Source organism: Stenella coeruleoalba (assembly GCF_951394435.1).
Source record: "Stenella coeruleoalba genome assembly, chromosome: 10".
NCBI lineage: Eukaryota > Metazoa > Chordata > Mammalia > Artiodactyla > Delphinidae > Stenella > Stenella coeruleoalba.
This window is the reverse complement of record NC_137156.1, coordinates 34,057,817-34,083,458: the sequence shown is the minus strand read 5'-3', so window position 1 is coordinate 34,083,458 and position 25,642 is coordinate 34,057,817. Positions and strand designations below refer to the sequence as shown.

Here is a 25,642-nt window from a genome sequence, read left to right as displayed (position 1 = left end):
AAGAAAAAGAAGGAAATAAATAAAGCTCCCAGCCTAATGAAGGTACCTGACAGCTAAGACCTACAACTCATCTGCAGAAACCAGTAGGCTGAGGACCAGGAAAAGAGGCACAGAGAAGCAAAGAGGGCTGGTTAACTAGTTAAGGGCTGAATACTCCTGGTTGTTATCCTTCCAGAGAGCACCAAAACCACATTTTCCATCACCAGACTGCTTTCTTGAGACAGTCTATGATGCAGAAGGTTGGTACCAATTGGGACAACTTAAAACTCCTTTCTTAAAGCTCTGCTCCATGGCCTGCAAAAAAGTGCAAACAGCCGGCATTTTTTTAAAAGAACTCTTCAGCCATCCCTGGATCCGTCATTCTTAAACATCACTTCCATGCACTTCACAAGACAGCCGGGGCCATGCTGTTAGCAACCCGCTTCAACACGTTCACTTGCCAAAGCCGCGTCTAGTGTGGGGAAGAGTTTCCACAAAGCTGGCTCTAACGGGCCAGTCGAAGGCACACAGAGGAACCAGAAGTCATTTTCTTTTAACCTAAGGATGGCAGGCGCACATGCTCCAGCCCAGTGCTGGCCAGAGGCTGCCCGCCAGGTGCTCTCGGCCTCTGCCAGTGAATGAGTGGTTTTATGCTGTTTTTTTAACATCTATTTCTTTAGACCACCGGCAGTAACTTCACAGTCTTCCGAACTGAAGTTGGGAAGTCAAGGGGCAGGTTTACTCCCTTACACATTTCTCCCATCTGGGTGGCCACTTTAACTTCTGGGGAGGACCCAGCCGCCGAAGGGCCCTCAGGAGCGTATACATACACATATGCATCATGTCAAAAACCCCAAAAGGCACATCCCTAGGGTCCTGCGGCTTCTTGGCTGGAATAATGAAGGCTTTATAACAACACAATCTTCAGTTGCAAGCCCCCCCCCTCCTTTAAGCCGGGTCTGCCAATTATAGCGCCCACCTCACCCCTCCCCCCTTTGCTGGGATGCTCTGCAGCGCAGAGAGGGAAGAGGGAAGAAGGGAAGCAGAGAAGGCCCTGCTAACATACTGAAAGTAAAGAAGTGGGGGGAGACTTCTCCTAATCTGTCCCCCTACTTTTCTCTTCCCCTCCCCCGTCTTCTCACGGAGCATCCCCCAACTAATTTTTTAAAAATGAAACTTAATAAGCTTCTTGCCTACCTTGGCTGTTTCTGCAACAAGTGCATGGGCAATCCGACAAGAAGGCCAGTCTTCGCTTGGGGGGTGAGATGGGGGGGCGAGCAGAGCTGATGGAGTAATTTCAATATTAATTTCTGTCAGAGCCGCCTTCTCGAAGCGCTACTCACTTACAGTACTGCCCTCAGCCTGTAAACAAATATCGCTCCGCCAGGAAACATACTCCCCAGATGCAAGCCCCTCTCCCCAGCAGGGAACCTGGCCCTTCACGCCCTCCCCCCAAAATAGCGTGCTCCCCCACCCAGGGTAGGAAGCTCCGGGTTTCCAGAGCACCAACCCACCACCTCCGCCACCACCCCAGCAAGAAACTTACTCGGTCCGTCTACGCCTCCACCCTCCCTTCAGGAAATCTACTCTCCATATGCATTCAGCCTCCCCGCAGGAAATCTGCTCCCCCCTCCCCCCTTCTATATACATGCACCCCCTCCCTCTCCTCCTCCCCACGCGCCCTCCCCGGCCAGAAACTTACTAGCGAGAAAGCGTGCAGGCTCTCCCGATCCTGGAAACTTACTCCCAGATATAGCGCCCGCCAGCCCCCTTTCCCGGCCCTGCTCCCCTTCCTGCCCTCCGCCGCAAGCAACTCCAAACTCTCTGCATCCAGCCACTCTCCCTCCCCGGTGGAAATTTGCAGCGCGGGGCCGCGCGCGTGCATCCACCCTCCCCTTCAGGAAACTTACTCCCCATCTGCATGCACCGCCTCTCAGCCATCGCTTAGAGGGAAGGGGGTGTGCTAGGGAGACAGAAATACATATGTATCTCTCGCCCCTCCCCCGGCCGCAGCCCACTCGGGGCCGAGCCGCTGTAACCTGGCCTTACCTTTTGCATTGCTCCCCACCCTCGCCCCCTCCCTTAACCCTCCTTATCCGCTTCCCGGCGCCCCCTTTTTTCACCCATTACCCACCCCTAGCAACCGTTCCCAAGCTCCTCTCGGCCTTTTTTTTTTTTTAATCCAGGATGCAAATTCCTCCCCTGTCAGCAAATCGACTGTCAAATTATTTTCTTGCAAAAGGAGAAAGGCGGGGTGTGGGGGGAGCAGAAGCAAAAAGGAGGGGAGGCGGGGGAAGGGAGAGAGAGGGACAGAGGAGGGGAGAGATATCCCTCCGCAGAGCTGGGTCTGGCCGCGGGCGGGGAAGCAGGAAGTAAGGTGTCCAGCGTAGCGGCCGGCGGGTCCTCCGCCGCGGCCCCCGCCCGCGCCCCCTGTCCCCCGGGGCGCCGCGCTTTGGCCGGCGCGGGCCGCCCGGCGCATTGTTCGCAGCCTCCCTGGCGTGCGCTGCCGACCTTATCTGTGTGCTCTGCCTGTACGTGAGGTTGCACCTTTTGTAGGCTGGCGAGACTCTGGACATGGATGGGGCAGGGGGCGCGGACCAAGTTGCGGCCCCGCGCGGGACCTGTCAGCCCCGGGGTGTGGCCGACTCTCTGGCAAGGCCGGAAAATCGAGGCCCGGGAGAAGGTGGCGTGGTCGGGAAGCTGCCGCCTGAGACCCGGACCAGTGCAGGATTGTTTCCTGCGTAGCCGTCCCGGTTATTGTAACGCGCTTTGCAATCTAACGACTGGGGTTTGGGTTTTATGTTTATTTTTTAAGGGGTTGCAAAGATGCCAAGGTCTAGGTGGGCTTCGGGGAAACGGTCTGCGCCTACCCCCCGCTGCATCCCGGCTTCTGCGGGGCTGGGAGAGAGGCTGAGGCTCCCGGGAAGGGGCTTGGAGGTTCGCGAAGCGCGCGGCTCCATCCCTCCGCCCCGATGGGGGCGGGGAGGGGGTGCTGCAAACGGCGCTGGAACTGCATCCCTCTGGGGAGGGGTCTCCATCTCCGCGGCGCTGAAGGCCGGGGAGGGAGGTTGCCTAGGAGAGGGGCCGGAACCGGGCGGCGGAGGGGAGGGGAAGGGGCGCGGGTGCCGCCGCGGCGCGCGCCCGCCCCTCCTCGTGCGCCATGACTGTGGAACGTGGTGCCGGGGAGGAGGGCCGGCCGCCGGGGGCCGCCTGGGGCCGCTCGGCATTGGTGCGGAAACCCGAGCAGGGAGTCGCTCCTCGCGCAGTCTCCTCCTCCTCCTCTGCGGGGGAAACCGCTGCACCTAAACCGAGAGCAGCTGCGAGCAGGGGGCAGGGCGCGGGCTGAAAGGCAAGCCAAGGGTTCAAACCTCGGCGGCGCCATGGGAGCGAGAGCCCAACAGCCCCCTGGTCCCTCGAAGGCGCGGCCGCCCTTCGGTCCAGCCCGGGACGCCAGCACTTCCAGGCGGCTTCTCTGGTCCAAGGAAACGTAAACCAAAGATGGTTGGGCTTAAACAGACTACCTCGGGCCGGGTACGGGGCATCTATCTTAGGGAGGTCCCACAAGACAGCGAGTGTTTTTTGCTCAGGAGAAAGTTAAACCATGTTTTTTTCGGTATGGGAAAATCGTTGTGCCCCTTACCCCAAATCTTCGCGCAGTATAAATAAGGTGCTCCCTCTACCCAGACTTTCGCCACTGTCCCCTCACCCCACCCCCACTCGGGCACCGGGTGTGGACAGGGCGGGGGAAGGCTATATGGGAGCTTAAAGCATGAGGTCATGGACGGAGGAGGCTGCTGCCAAAAGCGGCCGAGGTTTTTGTGTATTTTGAGGGGTAACGGTTCTCCATCTTAAGCAGTGTTAAGTTCTCCCGCAATACCCTACGAATTCTGGGGCACCTGGACCAGAGAGCCCCCGAAAGAAGGGGGGGCTCTGCGCTGTTTGGCTCTTTGAGCTTTTGGCCGGTGCCCTGCCCTTTATGGGGCCCTTCCACATAAGCAAAGAAAGTCGAGGGACAGCGCACAGTGTCGTGGGGTTTGAGAAAGACTCAGATGCTCGGCTCCGCCCCCCAGCGCCACTTTCCTCAGTCCTCGGTCATTTTCCAACCCGATTGCTTTCTACGATAGCCTCCTGCCCCTCTCCGACCCATTCTTCCCAAGTGGCTAGAAGAGTCTTTCTAAAACTCCGGACTACCCTCCTTCAAACCCCTCCCAATTGCTCTTAGAATAAAGCTTTGAAGCCCCCCCGCGATTTCGCCCCTACAGACCTCTCCACTCTCACAGCTCCTCCTCCCATACTGTAAGCCGGGTTGTGCTTTGTTCTGTTGTCTGGGCCTGGGGTAACCCTTCCTCCTCCACCTCTTCTTACTAACTCCTGCTAGACCTTCAGAACTTGACTCAACTGTCACTACCTCCAAGAAGCCTTCCTAAGTATACAATCTCAGCTTTAACTCCCTCAGGGAAAAAAGACCCACCCTCGACCTCCGGGCAGCCGGACTTTGCCCGGAGCTGGCCGCAGTGGCGGCCCTTTTCCAAGCGGAGGAGGCATAGCCAAGCTTGCGCGCCATCACTGACTGGGGGCCCCACCTCCTGGGAGGGAGTTGACTAGGACAAAACCTCCAAACACCCTGCTTCCGCAAGAGACCTAGGAAAAGCAGCGCAGTACCGCCCAGAAACCTCAGCCCCTACACCTCCCACCCCCCAGCACACACCCACACTCGTAATGCAAGGAGAGGTCTTTTCGTCTAAAACTCCTCCCTGGGGCAGATAAGAAACCTGAGGCTTGAAGGGAGTAAGTGACTTGACCAGGGTCAATGAGGAAATTGACACCCTGGTCTTTCTTGGTCCTGAACTAGAAGGAAGGATTTGGGACCTAAAGCCTTGCTGCTGCACAGCCAAGGACGCCTGCATCACCTTCAAAGGACCCCTACATGCTTGGCCCACTGCCAACAGAGAGGTAGTAAGCCTAGTGGTTAGTCGTGCAGGCTCTGACCTTCGGCAAGTTCCTTCACCTCACTTGGTTCAGTTTCTTTGCCTGTAAAATCAGAATAATGGTACCTGCAGTGTATTGTTATTGTGAGGTTTTAATGAGTTCGTGTATGTAAAGGCCTTAGAACAGAGGCAAGTTCTTGATTATTTGTGAGTGGGGTTATGTGACCCCTCCCTTCCCAAGGACTCTAGAAAATCAGAGCCCCAGAGTCTTTACTTAGCATCAAAAACAACTTAGGGCCTAATAAACTGGGAAAGCACCCATAAATGTACAGACAGTACACACAAAGACCTTAGTTAGCCCATAGATTCAGCCCTTGACAATGCCTATGCTTGAAGACAACTCCAAATCTGGGAGCACTGGTTCTGGACTCTTAGAATGAGTGTCAGAGGGAGGATAGCTAAAGTTAAAATATTACCTTAGATCTTTGAAATCAGAGTCAAGCTGAAATAGTCTCATCCTGGTGCAAAACCTGACTTATGACCGAAGCCCTCCTAGGGCTGCAAAAATTGTAAGGGGATTATTATTATTACTATTATTATTGTCATTAAATCCTAGTTTTCCCATTCTCAGCACTTACCCCATGGTAAAAGAGGGGTTTTCTTTTTAATGCAATTCATTTTATTGGAATTGGTTTAATGCATTTACATGGTTCCAAATTCAAATAAACATTGAGAAGTCTCCCTCCCACCATGTCTGCTCCCCACCGGTTTTCCCTCTATGGAAGGTCAGAAGACATATTCAACTGTTTTCCAGCTGAGGTCTCGGGAAGAACTCCTTGGATGCCTACTTAAATTTTTATGTCCAGGGCTTCCTTCTCCAATCCAGGCAGAATCAACACCCTACTCCCAGCCTCCCCACCCCTTCAGCCTCAATCCTACACAAGTTGTAGTAACAATGATGAGCCACAATTCCTGAGCTACTGACAAAAGCAAACAACCATTTTGTGATTCTTTCTCCTCCTTTATGCTAGGAATAATAGCTAAGGTTTACTGAGTGCTTTCTATGTGCCAGTCACTGTGCTAAGTACTAGACATGCGTTCTCCTATTTAATCAGCCCCAAACCATCATCATTAACCTTATTTTATAGACGCAGACAGAAGTGCAGGATCAGAGAGATTGTGTAACTTGCTCCAATTTGCACCCAGGCCAACCTGAGCCCAAACCCTCTCTCTTAACCACTAGGCCTCTTGCCTCTCTGCAACACAGGGAAAATTCTGGTAGCCTGAAGGGGAAGGAGTAGAATGGAGTCTTTGGACTTAGGCAGGCCTTTATTCAAGTCCTGGGTCTGGCCCCTACCAACAATGAGAACTTGGGGAGGTTTCTTAACCTCTCTGAGCCCTAGTTCACCCACCTGTGTACTGGGACCATACATTCTTCATTGGTCAAATGAAGTGAAAGTCAAATGTGTGTAAATAATGGTTTTTAAAAGGCGTAGTAAACCAAATGCAATGTTTCGATCCTGTGTGGCTCTGATGTGAATAAACCAATTGTTTAAAAGACTTTGAGATAATCAGGGAAATAAAATGTGGACTTGATATAGATGTTAAGAAATGGGACTTCCCTGGTGGCACAGTGGTTGAGAATCCGCCTGTCAATGCAGGGGACACAGGTTAGAACCCTGGTCTGGGAAGATCCCACATGCTGCGGAGCAACTAAGCCCATGCGCCACAACTACTGAGCCTGTGCTCTGCAGCCCGCGAGGCACAATTACTGAAGCCCGCACACCTAGAGCCTGTGCTCCACAACAAGAGAAGTCTTGTTGCGTAATGAGAGGCCTGCGCACCGCAACAAAAGAGTAGCCCCCGCTTGCCGCAACTAGAGAAAGCCCGTGTGCAGCAACGAAGACCCAATCCAGCCAAAAATAAAATTAATTAGTTAATTTTTTTTAATTAAAAAATAAAAGAAATTATTAATTTTGTTACATGTGATAATGGTATTGCGGTTAAATTTCTTCTTGAGTTCTTATCTATTAGAATGCATAATGGGGAGTCTGGGGTGAAAGTATGTTTAGGATTTATTTTCAAATAATCCAGCCCCCTCCCCAAAAAACAAAAGATAAATAAAACAAGATTAGCAAAGTATGGATAATTGGTGGAGCTATCTGTTATACTGTTCACTCTACTTCTGCTGAATGTTTAAAATGATTCAAATAAGTCTGAAATAAATTTAAAAGTAAAGTAATTCTATTTTAAAGCACTGAAATTTAAAATGATAAGGCTTATTCAATTACTATGAAATGTTATCAGTAACTATGAAATTTTTTAAGTAGTTTGTTTTTATTGTAATTAGTCTTCATTTTTTATTTCTTAGTTTACACTTTTTCAGTACTGTTAATTAATGAAAACAAACTATTTTATACATTTAAGTGATAACAAACATATGTGCATAGATAAATGTATGTCTATACACATTTTTAGACAGATACACATGGATATATGTATTTGTACGCACATAAAACTTGCCTGTGATCTAATTTGTGATAAATATTTACTATGAAATTTTTTAAATTGTTGAATTTAAAAAATACAGTACTGGCTCATAGTAGAGATGCAAAAATGGCAATTTTGTTACTGTGAGACATTCAGAGCAACACTTATGTCTGGCAGGTAAATCAGGAAGGGGGCAGAAATGAACACTGCAGAGAGCAAGGTGGACATATCATTGTTAAGGACACCACTCAGAGGACAATGTACAGGAAGGAAAATGGCAGGACTGGGTGATGGAGGAAGAGGCAAATTAAAATTGGGAGCCAATTTTCCCTGAGAATGTGTCTCCACAGAGCTGCTTCAAAATTGCATGGATTAAGAATCTGATGCACTGGGCAAAATTCTCAACTCTGTGCTTACCAGTTCTGTCACCCAGTCCAGAACTGCTCTGAGTTTCTTCATTTGTAGTTTGGCTATAAGACCTGTCAGGCCCCTTCCAGCCATGCGGACTAGAAGTCTAAGCAATGCTGTTGCTTTTACAGGAGAAGGATCATTTCTGACACCACACTGGTTATTTGCCTAACTCAAGAACAGATCAAAACTGAATGGAGGGCTTCCCTGGTGGCGCAGTGGTTGAGAGTCCGCCTGCCGATGCAGGGGACACGGCTTCATGCCCCAGTCCGGGAAGATACCACATGCCACGGAGCTGCTGGGCCCGTGAGCCATGGCCGCTGAGCCTGCGCGTCCGGAGCCTGTGCTCCGCAACGGGGGAAGCCATAGCAGGGAGAGGCCCGCGTACGGCAAAAAAAAAAAAAAAAAAAAAAACAATGGAAATGGAACTGTAGCCAATTCACAACCAAATGAAATGTTTCAGGCCCAGTGAACATTCTGTGTACTGTTCTAGGAATAATTTTTCTGTACTCTGGATTTAAACAGCTGGAATTATTTTTTTCATATGACCCCCCTTTTGAAATGCAAGTTTGTCCTCCTTGAGAGAAAATTTGCATTTCAGAGAAAAGATGAGACAGTATATTTGGTAACTCTTCAAAGAAGTGAACCCTTCCGTATAGTACTTTACATTAAAGGTGACTCTTCAGGAGCGCTTCTTAAAAACAGGGAAAACTGGAGGCATGGAGAAATGGGGGAGAAAAGGCATGGAAAGAAAATCCCAACTTTGCTTCCTGCTCTATCCAAGGCTCTGAGAGGCAACGTGACCAAATCAAGGGACTGTGAGGGTAGAAAAAGTCAGTGGGTGCTTTAGAAATGAGTGATGGATGTCACTAATGCAGTTGTTGAAGAAAGCTCAGTGGTCAAGCACCAATAAGTCTGTGGCAAGTGCAAGCAGTGAAACACTATAGTTGTAGAGTATTTCTCAAACTCATGTTTCTTTGCCATCCCTGAATTTGTAACAACCAAAGCAATGAAAGCAAAAAGTCCTGGCACAGAAGAGCTTATGGGACTCCCATTTTGAAACCAATAAGATAGCATAATTTGTTGACTGTCACCTCAACCCCCAAGTCTGTTAAGGACGGTGTTGAGAGAGCAGGCCTTACTCAAGACAGGAGGCCTAACTGGTGTTTGTTTAGTAATACTAAGAGATCACTATCTCAGGCAAGTTTCTAGCCAGAGAGAGAAAGGCTATGAGAAAGCTCTCGGTTTAAGTCTTATTTGGAAGAGAGGGAAAACAAACAAGCAAACTAGGATAGTAGATTCTGTATCCAGTACAAAAATCAAAAAGCAACTCAGTGGTTGAAATCACTGCTAAAACTTCCTGCACCCGCCCAGAAGGCATGCTTGGGAGTCACACATTTCAACTACGGTACCAGCGCATGGTGGGTAGTGCTCAAGGGCTGTGGTGGCCCCCGCTGGTTCCCAAATGAGTGGCTTTGTTCCATGTAAGGGTGAGGAAGACAGAGAATAAGTGAATTTCCTACTGCAGATGCAAATCTATTAAAAAGTTTTAAATTGCAGAGTGTTTAAATCTAAGTATAGATAACAGCTACTTTTCCAGAACCCCTAATGGAGTCACATTTTTTTTTTTTTAAATGGGAAGGAGAACCATTAAGACCTTATATTAGAAAAGATCCTGGCAGGAAATGGGTGGCACACTCAACAGGTAACTGAGGAGCATTTATGGTAAGTACTGTTTACAATAGTGTGCAGTCAGGGCAGGCTTCGTGAATGTGCAGCTTGTGTGGTCACACAGGACCCTGCACTTAGAAGGTCCTGCACTGCTTAATGCCTTGCGGTCGCCATCTTGAAATCCATTGTGGTTTTTGAATAAAAAGTTCTGCATTTTCATTTTGCACTGGACCCCACAAACTATGTAGTTAGTCCTTTGTGCAGGGCTAAGGGAAACCAGCAAGGGATGGTATAGGACCAAAGAACTAAAAACAGTGTGGAACCTTTACCACCCATAAGTCAGAAAGGGCAAGAAAGAGAAATACCTGGAATGGAGGAAACGCTGTCTCTGAAGTTATGGCTGTGACTGTAGCTGTAGGAGAGGGTCACACAACACAAGTGACGGCCTTCTGTAAGAACACAACACAGAACACAGCCATAGTCAACCCACAGCCTGCAGAGAGCGCAGGCAGGTGAATAGCTACCCCAGCTTCTCTCTGCCCCTGCCCTCTGACCTCCTATATGTGCCTCCCATTGGCTGAACCCTACAGGAAGCCAGGGGCTCTGGGAGCCTGTTGATGAAATCAGTGGAGGGCAGCCTGCCAGGGCATAGGGTACAGTGGAAAAAGGTAAAAGTGAATCTGGAAAGGGCAGAGAATAGCCAGCTCAGGACTTTTACCTGAAATTTTCAGGATCATGGTTAAGAGTAAATAACATGAAAATGGAAAATTCAACCAATGAATTTCAGTAAAGGACTCTGTATTGATTATTAAAGGGTAATCATTTGGTATGCATCACGTACAAGGTTTTACATACTTTCAAAGGAAAAACAAGATGATCCAAGAATTTTCAAGAAAATTAGATGTTTGAAAGAGCCATCATTAAGTGAAGAGAGAAGCCTGGGATTTCAAAATTTTTAGAAACATTCCAGGCCCCAAAGTCAAATTTTGTAGGTAACACCCCACTCCCCTTCACCCTTAGGCCAACATCACAACAAAAAAGTACCTTTGACAGGCACAGCATCCCAAGAATTGCAAGGACCACTAGGGCAACAGCAGCTAAATAGAATGTATTCCAACCAAGGATTTGGGTATAATTAAATATTTGTAGATACCTTTCACACATGAGGAGCATTGAAAAGCTTGTACAGAGGGAGTTCATTATGCTGCTTTGTAACTTTCTTTTCTGACTACTCAATTCCTCTGAACATTTTAATACTATTCAGATCACCTTCCAAAAAGTACGTATCACTTATTAATTCACATGCCACTCAGAGTTCTTAACTATGTAGATACGGGCTAAACTATATTTATCCTTTATAATTTCCTTGAAAAATAAAGATTTTTGCTGCAAATGTGAATAAGATTGCAGGACACATTTCATCTTTTTTAAAAAGTTGAGGTAAAAGTCACAGAACACAAAATTAATCATTTTAAAGTGCATAATTCAGTATGCACTGAATTGTGTAGTTCACAATTCACAATGTTGTATAGTCATCACGTCTATCTAGTTCCAAAACATTTTTATCACCCCAAAGGGAAGCACCATACCCATTAAGCAGTCATTCCCCATTCTTCCCTCCCCCTAGCACCTCACAACCACTTATCTGCCTTCTGTTTTTAGGTTTACCTATTCTGAATATTTCATATAAATAGAATCATAAAATACATGACCTTTTCTGTCTGGCTGCTTTCACTTAGCATAATGTTTTCAAGGTTCATTCATGCTGTAGCATGTGTCAGTACTTCATTCTTTTTTATGGCTGGATAATATCCCCTTGTGTGGATATACAACATTTTTTAAATCAATTCATCAGTTGATGGGCATATGGGTTGCTTCCAGCTTTTGACAATTATAAATAATGCTGCTATGAACATGAGTGTACAGGTACTTATTTGAACACCTATTTTCAGTTCTTTTGGTATACACATAGGAGTGGAATTGCTGGGTCATATGGTAATTCTATGTTTAACTTTTTGAGGAGCTGCCAAATTGTTTACACAGCCTTTTTAAGGGAACTCTGAAATCCTTTTAGAAGCACCCATTTTACAACCACTAGATATCATACCTAGAGTAACTAAGCCCATTCTTGCCTATAAAATAAAACACATTCCAAAAATTTTTCTGTGTGGGAGATACTCTAGTTAGCAATTGACTGGAGTTCTTATAATTTATTTAGGTTATTGGTTTATAAAGTAATACATGCTCATTGGAGAAATTTTTAAAACAACACTAAGTCAAAAAGAAAATACAGATCACTTGTAACCCACTGTGAACTCTTACACACACACACTTTTTTTTTTACAAAAATAGCTTATCAGAGCGCTTATCAATAAATCCAGCCTGAAATAGAAAATGAAATTAAGTCAAAGAAGAAAAACAACACAGTAAACCTGTGAATGGTAACAATTTCACATCGGAAAGCACACTTACCTAGTTTTTTCAGTTCAGCCTGTTGCTGTAATAACCTGAAGCATGATTGTATGGTTGTGTAGGATAATTACCTAGTAAATCAACTCTGACTTTGAGTTACTGAGCCTGCATATAGAAGGTGTGGTTTTGGTTTGTTTATTCTTGTTGTTTTTTTTAATCTATTTATTTGACTTAATAGTATTTGTTTTCTCCCTTGGAATTGAGTTGAGGAACACAGAATTTTGACAAACTGTCTCTTTCAGATGGATTCAGAGGCCCTACCTAGATATAGGCTCTCTTTTCTTTTCTTTACGTAAATTTATTTATTTTATTCATTCATTCTTGGCTGTGTTGGGTCCTCATTGCTGCACGCAGTAGGCTTTCTTTTCTTAAATCAACATATAGTAAGTAAAATTGACGTTTGTGTGTGTAGAGTCCTATGTGTAAACATCATCACAATCAAGATGCAGATGGTTCTATCACCTTCACCCTAAAAAATCCCTTTAGAGTTCCGCTCTCCCCCCATTGTAACCCCTGGAAATCACTGGTCTGTTCTCCATTACTCCTTCACTTGGCCTTCTTCCTAAATGTCATAGAAATGGAATCATAAAATATACAGTCTTTTGAGACTGGCTTCTTTGACTCCACATAATGTCTTTGAGACTCATTCATGTTGCTACATGTAATGATAGTATTTCATTCCTTTTTATTGCTCAATAATGTTCATACTCTACTAGCAGTAATATTTATTGCTAAATAGTATCTTTTCTTTTTTTTTTTTTTTTTTTTTGCAGTATGCGGGCCTCTCACTGTTGTGGCCTCTCCCAATGCGGAGCACAGGCTCCGGACGCGCAGGCTCAGTGGCCATGGCTCACGGGCCCAGCTGCTCCGCGGCATGTGGGATCTTCCTGGACCGGGGCACGAACCCGTGTCCCCTGCATCGGCAGGCAGACTCTCAACCACTGCGCCACCAGTGAAGCCCCTCTAAATAGTATCTTAATGCTAAAGAGTATGAATGTACTCAGTTTATCTGTTCACCCATTGAAGGATCTTGGGGTGGTCTCCACTGTTAGGTGATGATTAGAATAAAGCAGATATAAACATTCATGTGCAGGTTTTAGAGCGAACATAAAATTCATTTCTCTAAGGTAAATACTTCGGAGGGGGATCATACCATATCATATGGTAAGTATGTGTTTAACTTTATAAGAAACAGGCAAATTGTTTACCTGACTACCATTTTATATTCCAAGCAACAAATGAGAGTTCCAGTTGCTTCACAACCTCGCCATCAGTAGATGCTGTCAGGCTTTTGTTGCTATTGATTTTATTTTCATCCTAATAGCTATGTAGTAGTATCTCATCGTGATTTTAATTTGCATTTTCCTAATAGCTGATTGTATTGACCATCTTTTCACGTGCTATTTTCTCTTTGGTGAACGTACATAGACGTTTAAGTCTTTTGCCCCTCGCCTTTTTTTTTTCCATCTAGCAAACTACATATTTCACCTATTTATTTTACTTATTGTTTGTCTCTCCTATTAAAATGTAAATTCCATGAGGGCGGGGGTTTTAGTCTGTGTTGTTTTTGCTCTAAGGGCTATAACTGAAAATGCATGTAATTTATCTATCAACTATAACAGTGCTTCATACATTGTAGGAAAACTACAATAATATTTGTTGAATAAATGAGCATTTATTGCATACTTACTATGTGTCAGGGACCATTCTAAAAGCATCCTAATATTTTCAGATTTTGTTAGTGTTGTTGCTATTTTATTATTTCATCAATAATTTTTATTTATTCTTTACAAGTCTTTAATTGTTCAACAAACACACTGAGTCGTTGCTACCTTCCAGTTACTATGCTAGGGCTTAAGAATAAAGTGAAACCTTAGGAGGTTTAACCTTAGGAGACAGGTTAATATTGTAAAATAAGAAAGGTGCTGTGATAAAGATATGCACAGGAACCTGGCAAAGCACAGTGGGGGAATACGGAATTCATATTCTTAAGGGTCAAGGAAAGCTTTCTAAAAGAGCTGATCACTTAAATCAAACTGAAGTGAATAAAATGCTTAGTTTATACTTTTCCTATAATATTAAACAGAATTAATTTTAAACCTCGATTACTTTGTTCCCATCTACAGTAATGTAAATTATCCAGAAAGCACTATATTTTAAAACGGCATTGAAAACACACAAACAAAAGGCATTGGTCTTTGTTTCGTATCAGGATAGGTACCTTTGTTTTAAGGATTATAACAATTAAACTATAACAAGATGTTCTCATTTTTTATTGGGTTGTTTGTTTTCCTACTATTGAGTTTTAAGAGTTTTTCTAGATACAAGTCCTTTGTTGATATGTGACTTGAAAATATTTTTCCCCAGTCTATAGCTTTTCTTTCTCTTAGTGTCTTTCACAAAGCAAAAGGTTTTCATTTTAATAAAGTCCGATTTGTCAATTTTTTTTCTTTTATGAGTTGTGCTTTTAATATCAAGTCTAAGAAAACTCCCTGATCCCAAGTCATAAACATTTCTACTATTTCTTCTTCTAAAAGTTGTATAGTTTTACATTTTACATCTATGATCTATTTTTGAGTTAATTTTTGTATAAAATGTGAGACTGAGGTCAAGTTTTTTTTGTCTTTAGCTTTTCGTGGCATACTTTTGCATATGGATGTTCAGTTATTCCAACATCACATATTGAAAAGGCTATCCTTTTTCCATTTAATTGCTTTTTTACTTTTGTTAACAACTGACATTTTGTGACTCCATTGCTTGATATATTCTGATCCATTGGTCTATGTCTCTATCCCTCCACCAGTACCACAGTGTCTTAATTATTGTTCCTTTACAGTAAGTTTTAAAATCAGGTAGACTGATTTCTCCCACTTTATCCTTCTTTTTCAAAATTGTTATGGCTACTCTGGTCCCTTCAACTTTCCAAATAAATTTTAGAATCAGCTTGTCTATATCTGCAGAAATCTTATTGGACTTTTGATTGGAATTGTACTAAATCTATAGATTTCTTCAGAGAAAATTGACACGTTCAACTAAATTGGATCTTCCAACCCATGAATCCAGTAGGTCTCTCCATTTATTTATGTCCTTTGATTTCTCTCCTCGGTGTTTATAGTTGTCAGCATACAGATCCTGCACAAGTTTTGTTGAATTTATACCTAAGTATTTCTCTTTTAAAAATTTTAAATGAAATATATATTTTAATTTTGATTTCCAAATTGTTTAAGCGTGTAGAAATATAATCTTCTTTGTGAGTTAGCCTTATCTCTCGCAGTTGTGCTAAACTCATTTATTAACTTAAGACTTTTTCGGTAAATTCCTTGGGATTTTCTATGTAGAAAATCATGTCCCCTGCAGATAGGTACAGTATTCTTTCTTTCTAATCTGTATGCCTTTACTTTCTTTCTCTGCCTTACTGCACTGATTAGGACTTCCTGTACTATACTGAATAGGAGTGTTGATAGAGGACATCTTTGCTTTGTTCCTGACCTTAGGAGAAAGCATTCAGTGTTTCACCATTAAACATTACATTAACTGTAGGTATTTTGTAGATGGGCTTTATCAAATTAAGGACATTTCCTTCTATTTCTATATTGCTGAGCGTTTTTATCATGAATCGATGCTGGATGTTTTCAAATGCTTTTTCTGCATTGTTTGATATGCTCATGTCATTTTTCTTTTTCAGTTTTTTAATATGGTGAAGTATATTGATTGATTTTTGAATTTGGAGCCAGTCATGCATTTCTAGGATAAACCCCACTTGGTCACGGAGTAGTATTCTATTTATATATTGCTGGATTTGATTTCCTAGTATTTTTTTTTTGAAGATTTTTGTGTACTGTTCATGAGGGACAGTGGTCTATAGTTTTCTCTCCTTGTACTGTTTTTGCCTAGTTTTTTGGTATCAAGGCAATTCTAGCCTCATAAAATGAGTTGGGAAGTGTTCTCTTCCCTTCTATTCTCTGGAAGAGATTGTGTAAAATTGGTGCTATTTGTTCTTTAAAAGTTTGGTAGGGCTTCCCTGGTGGCGCAGTGGTTGAGAGTCCGCCTGCCGATGCAGGGGAGACAGGTTCGTACCCCGGTCCGGGAAGATCCCACATGCCACGGAACGGCTGGGTCCGTGAGCCATGGCCGCTGAGCCTGCGCGTCCGGAGCCTGTGCTCCGCAACGGGGGAGGCCACAGCAGTGAGAGGCCCGCATACCAGAAAAAAAAAAAAAAAGTTTGGTAGAATTTACCAGTGAAACCGTTTGGGCCTGGAGGGTTGTTTTTTTTTTTTTTTTAAGGTTTTTACCTATGGATTCCATTTCTTTAATATATATGTTGCCTATTTCTTCTTTGTGTGAGTTTTGGAAGTTTGTGGCTTTTAAGGAATTGGTCCATTTCATCTAAGTTATTGAATTTATGTGCATAGAGCTGTTCAGAGCACTGCCTTTTAATATCTGTGGGGTCTTTAATGACATTGGTAATTTGTGTCTCTTCTATTTTTTTAAATTTTTAGTATGGCTAAAGTTTATCGATCTCATTGACGTTTTCAGAGAATCAGCTTTTGATTTTATTGATTTTCTTTATTGTTTTTCAGTTTTCAAGGTCATTTTTTCTGCTCTTTATTATTTCCTTCTTTCTGCTTGCATTTGGTTTGTTTTGCTTTCCTTGGTTTCTTAAGATGGACGCTTAGTTGTTGATTTGAGACCTTTCTTCTTCTCTAAGGTAAGCTATTTTATAATGCTATAAATTTTGCTTTAAGAACTGCTTTAATTCACCCCACAAATTTTTATGTGTCCTGCTTCATTTTTGTCCAGGCAAAAATATTTTCTAAGATACATGTATCCCAATGTTCATTGCAGCACTATTTACAATAGCCAAGATGTGGAAGCAACCTAGATGTCTGTCAATAGATGAATGGATAAAGAAGATGTGGTACATATATACAATGGAATATTACTCAGCCATAAAAAAGAATGAAATAATGCCATTTGTAGCAACATGGATGACCTAGAGAGTATCGTACTAAGTAAGCCAGACAACGACATATATCATATGATATCACTTATATGTGGAATCTAAAAAATAAAAATGATAGAAATGAACTTATTTACAAAACAGAAAGAGATTCACAGACATAGAAAAAAAACTTATGGAAAGTGGGGGGAGGGATAAATTAGGAGGTTGGGAGTAACATATACACATTACTATGGATAAAATATATAACCAACAAGGACTTACTCTGTAGCACAGGGAACTATACTCAATATCTTGTAGTAACCTATAAGGGAAGAGAATCTGAAAAAGAATATAGCCCCTAGTCCCCTGAGTCTCTTTCCACTAGACCCCCTTTACTTTAGCTTCTCCTCCAGGAAACCCCAAACCTTCCTTTAATTTAGCTACTAGAGAGTTAATGTCTGACACCACAAGGAGTTTACTGGACTTAGCTCCAGTGCTGTGATTGAAACTATTCTGATTGGTCAAGGCCAGTGCCTACCGGTCATTAAATATTTGGAATATCACCTCTGCCGGTACCTTATGTTTGTACAGCATTTTATGGTTTACAAAAGGTATTTACATATATTATCTTAGTTAAGCTTCATGCCGGCTCCGTGACATCAGTACGAATTGTTATTGCCATCATAAAATATTTTAATTATAAAATTAACACATTAAAAAATAATAATAATAAATAAATAAAATTAACACATATTAGTGTGGAAAATGAATGATTATTGGGGACTCTCTGCTCAGAAAAATTATCACTTACCCAAGATCATATGGTTATAGGAGTTTGGGTCTAAACTCCTAACAGCTTCAAGAATTGTCATATCTTAAGTGTTCGGTTTAGGGAAGGAAGATTTCACTCTGCACTGGATAGATCTGGGAAGGCAATTCCAGGAGGGAGGCACTGAGCTTGTATTGAGGAACCAGTGGGATCTGGTTGACAGAGAGGCAGAGCAAGGATATTCTACTCAGGAACAGTGTGAAATGTGGCCCACATGTAGTAAAAGATCCTATTTCCATGATCATTTCAAGACACCTTCTCTGGAGGTGTTGGAACTGAAATTCTCCAATGTTGAGTCTCAAAGAGCACCTGAGGCAAAGCTCTCCTCTCCTACCTTGCTTGTTCAATTCTGGAGCCGACGGAGGAGACAGGGAATGGGCATTCTGAAGCTGCTGAAGCTGAATTGTATTTATTGGGTCATTTTTCTCCTTCACACTTGGGTCCCTCCAGATAGAGCAATTGATGAAAAAGAAAGTGAGGAAGTCTGAAGTATTATTCACAGCCCCTCAGCTGCTGTTACCAAGTCCACACAAAGGCTTATCCAAGGAGAGAATGGTGCTCTAGGCCACCATAGTCCTAAAGTTCTTTGGGTGTTTGTGTTCTGTCTGCAATAGCAGTGGGAACCATTTGCTCACATCACACTCCTTAGGTCATTTAACAGCAGCACTGGGCCATTCCTTAAGGTGCTGCCAGGTGGCAAGATGGCAGTGTCAATTTCCAAGATGTCGCTGATGGCGTCCTCAAGGTTGAACTGAACAAGTGTCTCACTCGGGCGCTGGCCAAAGATGACTACTCTGGAGTTGAAGTCCGATTTACACCAACCAGGACGGAAATCATTATCTTGGCCTCCAGGACGCACAATGTTCTTGGTGAGAAGGGCTGGCGGATCCAGGAATTGACCGCTGTGCTTCAGAAGAGATTTGGCTTCCCTGAGGGCAGTGTAGAGCTTTAGGAGGAAAAGGAATATACGAGAGCTCTGTGCACATCACCCAGGCGGGATCTGCAGTACACACTTCTAGGAGGGCTTGCTGTGGTGTGCTGAAGGTCATCATGGAGAGTGGGGACAAGGGCTGCTAGGTCGTAATGCCTGGGCAACTCCAAGGACAGAGGGTTAAATCCGTGAAGTTGTGGATGGCCTGATGACCCACAGTGAGGACCTTGTTAGCTTCTACAGACACCACCGGGTGCCATGTGCTGCTCAGACAGGGTGTGCTGGGCATCAAAGTGAAGATCATGCTGCCTTGGGACCCAAGTGGAAAGATGGGCCCTTAAGAAGCCCCTGCCTGACCACTGAGCATGGTGGAACCCATAGATGAGACACTGCCCCCTGTCACCTTCCCCATCCCTGGGCAGAAGGGAGGGAAGCCATAGACGCCTGCCATGCCAGCAAGTACCCACTGCATAACACAGTCTCCTTGGCAGCTGGATTTGGAGTCTGATGTTGCTCTATAAAGACCTTTAACAAAATCTTTTTTTAAAAAAGTAGGGTTGCATCCAGGTTTCATGGAGCCTGAATCTTATACAATCTGGGGCCTCTTTTTTCTTTTTAATTTATTTATATTTTTGGCTGCACTGTGTCTTCGTTGCTGTTCGCAGGCTTTCTCTAGTTGCAGCGAGCGGGGGCTACTCTTCGTTGTGTTGCGCGGGCTTCTCATTGCAGTGGCTTCTCTTGTTGCAGAGCACAGGTTCTAGGTGCACGGCCTTCAGTAGTTGTGGCACACCACATGGGCTTAGTTGCTCCACAGCATGTGGGATCTTCCCTGACCAGAATCAAACCCATGTCCCCTGCATTGGCAGGTGGATTCTTAACCACTGTGCCACCAGGGAAGTCTGGGGCCTCTTTTTTTAAAAAAGAAAACACAATTACAAACAGAAAATCAGGTATAGAACTTTGGAAAGAACTTGTAAGTGAGGGTCCAGAAGCTTTAAGTTCATTAGCAACCCCGTTGCTTAACATGAATAACAGATCTGAGAAAAAGAAGGGAAATGATTCAATTAAATAGCACAGGATTATTGTTCTCTGTATATTCACTTCTGCTTAACCGTAATTTTTAAAATCTGCTAAAAGAAAGGGAAACTATCCAACTAATGGCACGGGAGTATTTTTTTTGATGGTACCTGTGCTCCCAGGCTTTTTTTTCCCTCTCTCTCTCCAGTACTTTTTAAAAGTTTTATCGAGATATAATTGACACACAAAAACTGCTCATATTTGAAGTATACAGTCTAAGTTTTGAAATATGTAGACCCCTGCGAAAGAATCACCATAATCAAGATAATGAATATATTCATCAGTCTCAAAAGTTTCCTCATGCACCTTTGTAATTCTTCCGTCCAGCCCCTGCTTATACCTCCGCCCCCATTTTTTCATATATTTTAATCTGCTTTTCTAGTTGTTTAAGGCAAAAGGATAAATTTGGACCCTGTTGTTTCATCTTGTCCAGAAGTAGATGCCTCCAGGCTTTTTTAACACAGAGAAACATATAATCAATCCAAACATAAAGAGGTGAAGAGATGCTCCTTTAGGGTAAGTATGGTTTTGAACAGAGGAACTAGAAGACCAGTAAGGTTTTGCACAGAGGATCTACAAGACCAGTAAGAACTCCTCCATCTTAATTAAGGGCAAAAGGGGAGGAGAACACACCTAAGAGGTGTCCAGTCCAGATGGGTCTTTCTTTGCAAACCCACAGATGCACTTTTGAGACGTAATCATCAGTGAAGAAATCACATAAAAGAAGATGACATTTTCTCCCATTCTTGACTTGTCATAAACCCACAATGAAATTAATTTTGGTTTCAATTTATGTGTCTTGGGTATGAGCCACTGTTATGCTGAATGTACTTGTGCCTGAGTGAAGTTTCTATATGAGTTCAATAAGTGTTCGATTCTTCAGTGTTCACTGAGCACCTATACGTATACTGGGGATTTGCAGAGACCCTTGCATCCTGCCTCGCCCTCTGCTTAGTCTCTGGCAGGTTTATCATCCAAGGCTGGGCCCAAATGCTCCTTCTAGGGCCACTCAGCCTAGTCATCTTTTCCTTCCAAAGTACTTGCCAACTGTACATTTAGTTCTCGGTGAACACTTTCCTGAATAGCTTGTCTTATTGCTAAATGTTTTTCCAATGTAGGTATGAATGAGATCATACACCTCTTAAAGGCAAGTCCATATCCGTACTACTTCTTAGCACCTGTGCCCGCATCACAGAGCCTAACACGATTTGATATACATTTATTTTACTTTAATATCCTTATTATATAATTAACTCTTGTTCATAATGAAAATGTTCATTATGGAAATGTTAGGTGATGCAGACAAGCAAAAAGATTTAAAAATTAACCATAATTCCAATATCAGAGAATAACTGCTGTTGACATTTTGTATAGGGTGTACAACAAATAGGATGTATAGAGGACCTAAAGTTTTAATGGAAGAAATTGAAAGATACACAACCACAAGTTAGAAGGGGTAAGAGGAGGCAGTGACATTTCTTGAGACGCCAGGAAGATGATGTGCTCTTTGTGGCCCAGGGCGGGCACATAAGTGTGCTTTAGAGACCTGGCAGAGCACACTGTCCAGAAAATATACTTCTCCTACCAGTTCTTGGAATCCTTATAGCAGGAATAAAGTCCTTCTACAATAGTGTTAAAACAACTTCAGGAGACATGTGGTCCCCGAACCAGCAACATCAGCATCACCTGGGAACTTGTCAGAAATGCAAATTCTCAAGCCTGATCCTAGACTTAACTGAATCAGAGACTCTGGTGGTGGGGCCCAGCAGTCTGTGTTTTAACAAGCCTTCCAGGTGATCCTGATGCACAATAAAGTTTAAGAACCACCATCTGAGACTGGGAGCTATCTTGTTCATTGTTGAGTTCTCTGTCTCAGCACCTGGTGCCTAGAAGGTCATGAAGAATCTGCTAAATCAAGTATACAAATACCCCTTAAAGATGCATCACTCTTAAAAATTATTTTTATTATGGTATTATTTCTCATCGAAATATGTAAAAGATATAATGAGTACCTAGTATATCCAGCACTATCTATAGCAAATTAAATCTTAACAGTTGGCCACATTTCCTTTAGATATTTTTTTGGAGAACAAAATCATTGCAGATACAACTGAGAGCTTTCTGTGTGTCCTCTTCCCAATCTCATACTTTCTCCTTCTTCAGAAATAACCAAGATCATGAATAATTAATCATTCTTATACATGCTTTATGCTTTTACTGCATATTCATGTATCTATAAACAGTATATGGCATTGTTTTGCAGGTTTTTAAACTATTTAAACGGTGTCACACTCTACATACCCTGCAATTAGCTTTTCTTCATTGTTTTTGAGATTTATCATTGTGCAGACACAAAGCTGTGAGTCATCATTGTAATTGCTGTATAATATTCCCTTGTATGAATACACAGTGATATATGAATCTGATCTTCCATTAATGGCATTTAAATATTTCCAGCTGATTCAGTTTTTCACTACTAAAAGTAATGCTGCCACAAACATATATATCTTCAGGTACAAACAAATAGTTTTCCTCTAAGGTATAGACTTGAGTCGATTTCCTGTGATGTAGGATTAAGAGCATTTCCAATCTTAATAGATAAAATCAAATTGCTCCCCAAAGTGGCTGTACCAATTTCCCCACTCTTTTCCAACATTTGGTATTGTTGGAGTTTTAGACTTCTGCCAACCTGATGAGTATGAAATATCAATAGTATCTCATTTGTATTATAAATTTCTCACTACCTTAATTTCTGGTGAGGCTGAGCACCTTTTTGTATGCTCATAAACCATTTGGATTTAAGAGATGTACAATTAACACATATTCACACGGAAGTATAAATCGCTAACATATCTCTACTTCTGAAAGTGATTTTTGATAGGGAGAAAGCCTGAGAGGGAAGAATAAGTGGGAAAACCTCTGTAGGGATGGGAGGAGATGGAGTGGGGAGAAGGTAGAGGTATCATTTGCCTTCCTCAAGGTCCTTTCAGGGCTGGTCCTGGCCAATTGTCACATCAGCTGTGTTCTCTTCCCCTAAGAGCTGGAATCCCTGGGAGAGGCTGAAGGAAAGTGGAAGTTGTAGTAAAATCTTCACTGAGGAAGGCCTTTTCTGGTCCTGAGTTTTTCAGGCTTCTTGGATTCAAGACTAGTTAAGCCAGTGGTTGTCAATGAGAGAAATACATCCCTACTAATAAGGTATGTTGTGGAAATTTGGGGGGATTTTTGATTATCACAATGATCAGGCGTTATTGGCATTAGGAGATTGGGACCAGGGGTGCTATACCTCCTTCCATGTATGAGACAGTACGACCCACCAAACAATTTCCATGAATGTTCCGCACAACTTTCAAAAGCCCATTTATATGGGTGGAAAGCCTGTTCTAATGATCAAGACTAGCACCTAACTCTTTTCCACATAATCACAAAGTGTATTGTGGGTTTACACTGATTTTTCCAGGAATGTAAACTACTATTTAAACTGAGAGAAGATTCTAACTTTCTTTTGCTCAGCATTGACAACTTCATTACGTTTTCTATTATAGTTAGGCCTCTGCATTTTATATAGTTTTATGATAAACAGCTCTTCTTTTCTTTCCCCTTTATATGTGGACATTATAATTATTTAAAAATTTTGTGTGTAGAATGATCATATTACCTATAAATTTCATTTTGGTATAGAAAAAGGACATTACAAAATGTTTATTGGGAACCAGTGAACTAATAGTTCCTTGTTAAGGAAAGCTAGGCTAAGCGAGTGAAAAAAGAAAAACCCTAACTTACCCCAAGATGCCACAGCTGGTAACTGAGAGACCTACAAGACCCTTATAGGATGAATCTAAAGTGCTTCCAAAACCAGGGGAAAAAAACATTGGTCCAAATCTTTAAATGGGAAATTCTATCATAGAGGACCTTATAACTAAAAAGGAGGCATAGATGAGGCCTGTCCTGGGGTAGACTCAAGGAAAATAATTTCAGAGGATAACTCATAAATAGGTCTTAAAAGAACAATCTCATGCCACCAGGGCCTCTGCAGAAGGTTGTATAGCTGTGCCCTGGCTGAGGGGACAAATGGAGTTGAATTCCACCCTGCATTCTGCTCACCGAGATGTGTGCCCAAATGAAGGGTCTACCTTTTAAAATTCTGCACAAAGGAGGTTATTCACACACGGCCCCATGTGCAACCACCACCATCTCTGCTGGTTCACACTAAAAAATCGGCTAGTTTTCATCTTCAGATCCAAACCATCATTGCTAGCAATATATTCTTTATAACAATATTCCACTGATCTAGAACAAAAGCAATTTAAAAGCCTCAGGCTGTTATAATAGAATTTTCCTCATGTGAAAAAGTAAGCAGTGCTGTTGTATTATTAATGGAGTTTTATTGTTTTTTCCACCAAGTTGACAGTTCTAGGATCATGTTGGTACGATTTATTCTACTAAATGATTAGAATACTTCTGTCACATTTCTATCTTCCTTTTCTAAATTGGAAATATTTGTATTCTTGCTTCAAAGTCCAACATTTAATGAGATTTGAACTTGTTTGCTTTGTGTTGAATGGGATTAACCCCCCCTCCCCCGCCAGAGCCCACTCTCAAGTCTTTGTGTTGGGGAGGCCCTGGTTATGTGGGCAAATGGGTGGTTATTCTCAGCAATAAAAATGAGCAAATAACATGAAAGCACCCATACCTCAAAAAGCAGAAGAGTGACCTCTGTTTGACCTAGAGGTCTGTGCGCTGAAAAGTTCCTTAACAGACATAACAAGCTTCGAGCCAGAGAGAAAGAGAAGAAGATTGCTTACTTTCTGATTACTTTGTTTAAACCAACCTCCTTTCTAGTTTATAATCCTTTAGGGGAGCATATTAAGAAGGGGTGGTTTAAGGTCTGTTTAAAGTGGAGGAGAATCATGAAATAAACAATTAATATTTAGGAAAGGGACCCAGAACCCTGTATTTGTAGGATTTTTTCTTCCCCCATTTAATGAATAATAGCCTTGGGCTGCGGTCTTGGGCATCCCATGTATTTATTTTGATTACTGTTGTCATATATTCACTGGTTACACTCTTTGCGTTATTTTGGACAATCCAAAAATTAGGAGAACTCATTAGAGTAAATAATGTGACCATTTCTGCTGGCACGAGTTGTGTATAGAACACAGGAGTGTCAATTCCAGTAACAGGGAAGCAAATTCAGTAGTCACATTTTATCCTGGCCAAGTGGTCTTGGAACTTTTGCCTGGGGTAATTTTTAAAAAATCAGTCCTATTCCTTGCCTTTCAGCCAAAGACTCCATTACATTGCAGCTTAACATTTGGTCTCTGTTGCTCCTACCCGGAGGCTGTTCTGCATTTTCCAGCTTCTAGGCTTCTGCTCAGGTCAGTGCCTCCTGCTGGGATGACCTCCCCAGGCTTTTGTGCCTATTGAATCCTTCTTATCCTCAAAGGGGAGTTCAAATCCCAGTTCTTCCAAGAATCAAACTGCCTTCACACCTGTTCTTCCTCCTCCAAATTTCGGCAACTCATTGCTTAGCCCTTCCCAATATATGTTCCTCGTGCTGCAGCTAAGACCCGACACAGCCAAAAATAAATAAATAAATGATAAATACATCTTAAAAAAAAAAAAAACCATTGTATCACCAGCAGTGCCTGACACAGTACATGATAAATTCTGAACAGCTATCTGTTAAAACTTGAAAATATTTTCCTTCTGACTCATAACAGTTTTCATTGTCATTAATGTTACAATTTCTCTCTTTAAAATCATGCCCATTTGTCTTATGCTCCAGTTTCAAAATCTGGTATTGTTAAAGTTGGTACTGCATAAAAAGTTTTTTATGCTTACAGATGAAGTCACTTAAGAAATAGAAGAGATAGCAAGAAAAAATGGGAGGAGGCCATTATTAGATAACAGAGAGA

The 25,642-nt window shown here is 42.6% G+C and overlaps 1 protein-coding gene and 1 pseudogene across 6 annotated transcripts in view; one reads left to right on the top strand and one right to left on the bottom strand.

Annotated features, from left to right (window-relative positions):
• The window catches only part of TRERF1 (transcriptional regulating factor 1), a 203,286-nt gene extending 200,957 nt beyond the window's left edge, over positions 1-2,329 (bottom strand). For 3 of the 5 annotated variants that reach the window (XM_079933563.1, XM_079933567.1, XM_079933568.1), the window contains exons 1-2: positions 2,114-2,329; positions 1,177-1,262 (exon numbers count right to left, since the gene is read on the bottom strand). The gene's annotated coding sequence lies outside the window, so the exon portion shown is untranslated. Of the gene's footprint in view, positions 1-1,176; positions 1,342-1,681; positions 1,772-2,113 lie in introns of those variants that run through there. The other 2 variants (XM_079933564.1, XM_079933565.1) reach the window with 2 other exon arrangements.
• Positions 2,330-3,359: 1,030 nt separating this feature from the next.
• Positions 3,360-19,894, top strand: LOC307192924 (small ribosomal subunit protein uS3-like; annotated as a pseudogene). The gene is made up of 2 exons: positions 3,360-3,466; positions 18,369-19,894. The product of its transcript is annotated as a small ribosomal subunit protein uS3-like (transcript).
• Positions 19,895-25,642: the final 5,748 nt, after the last annotated feature.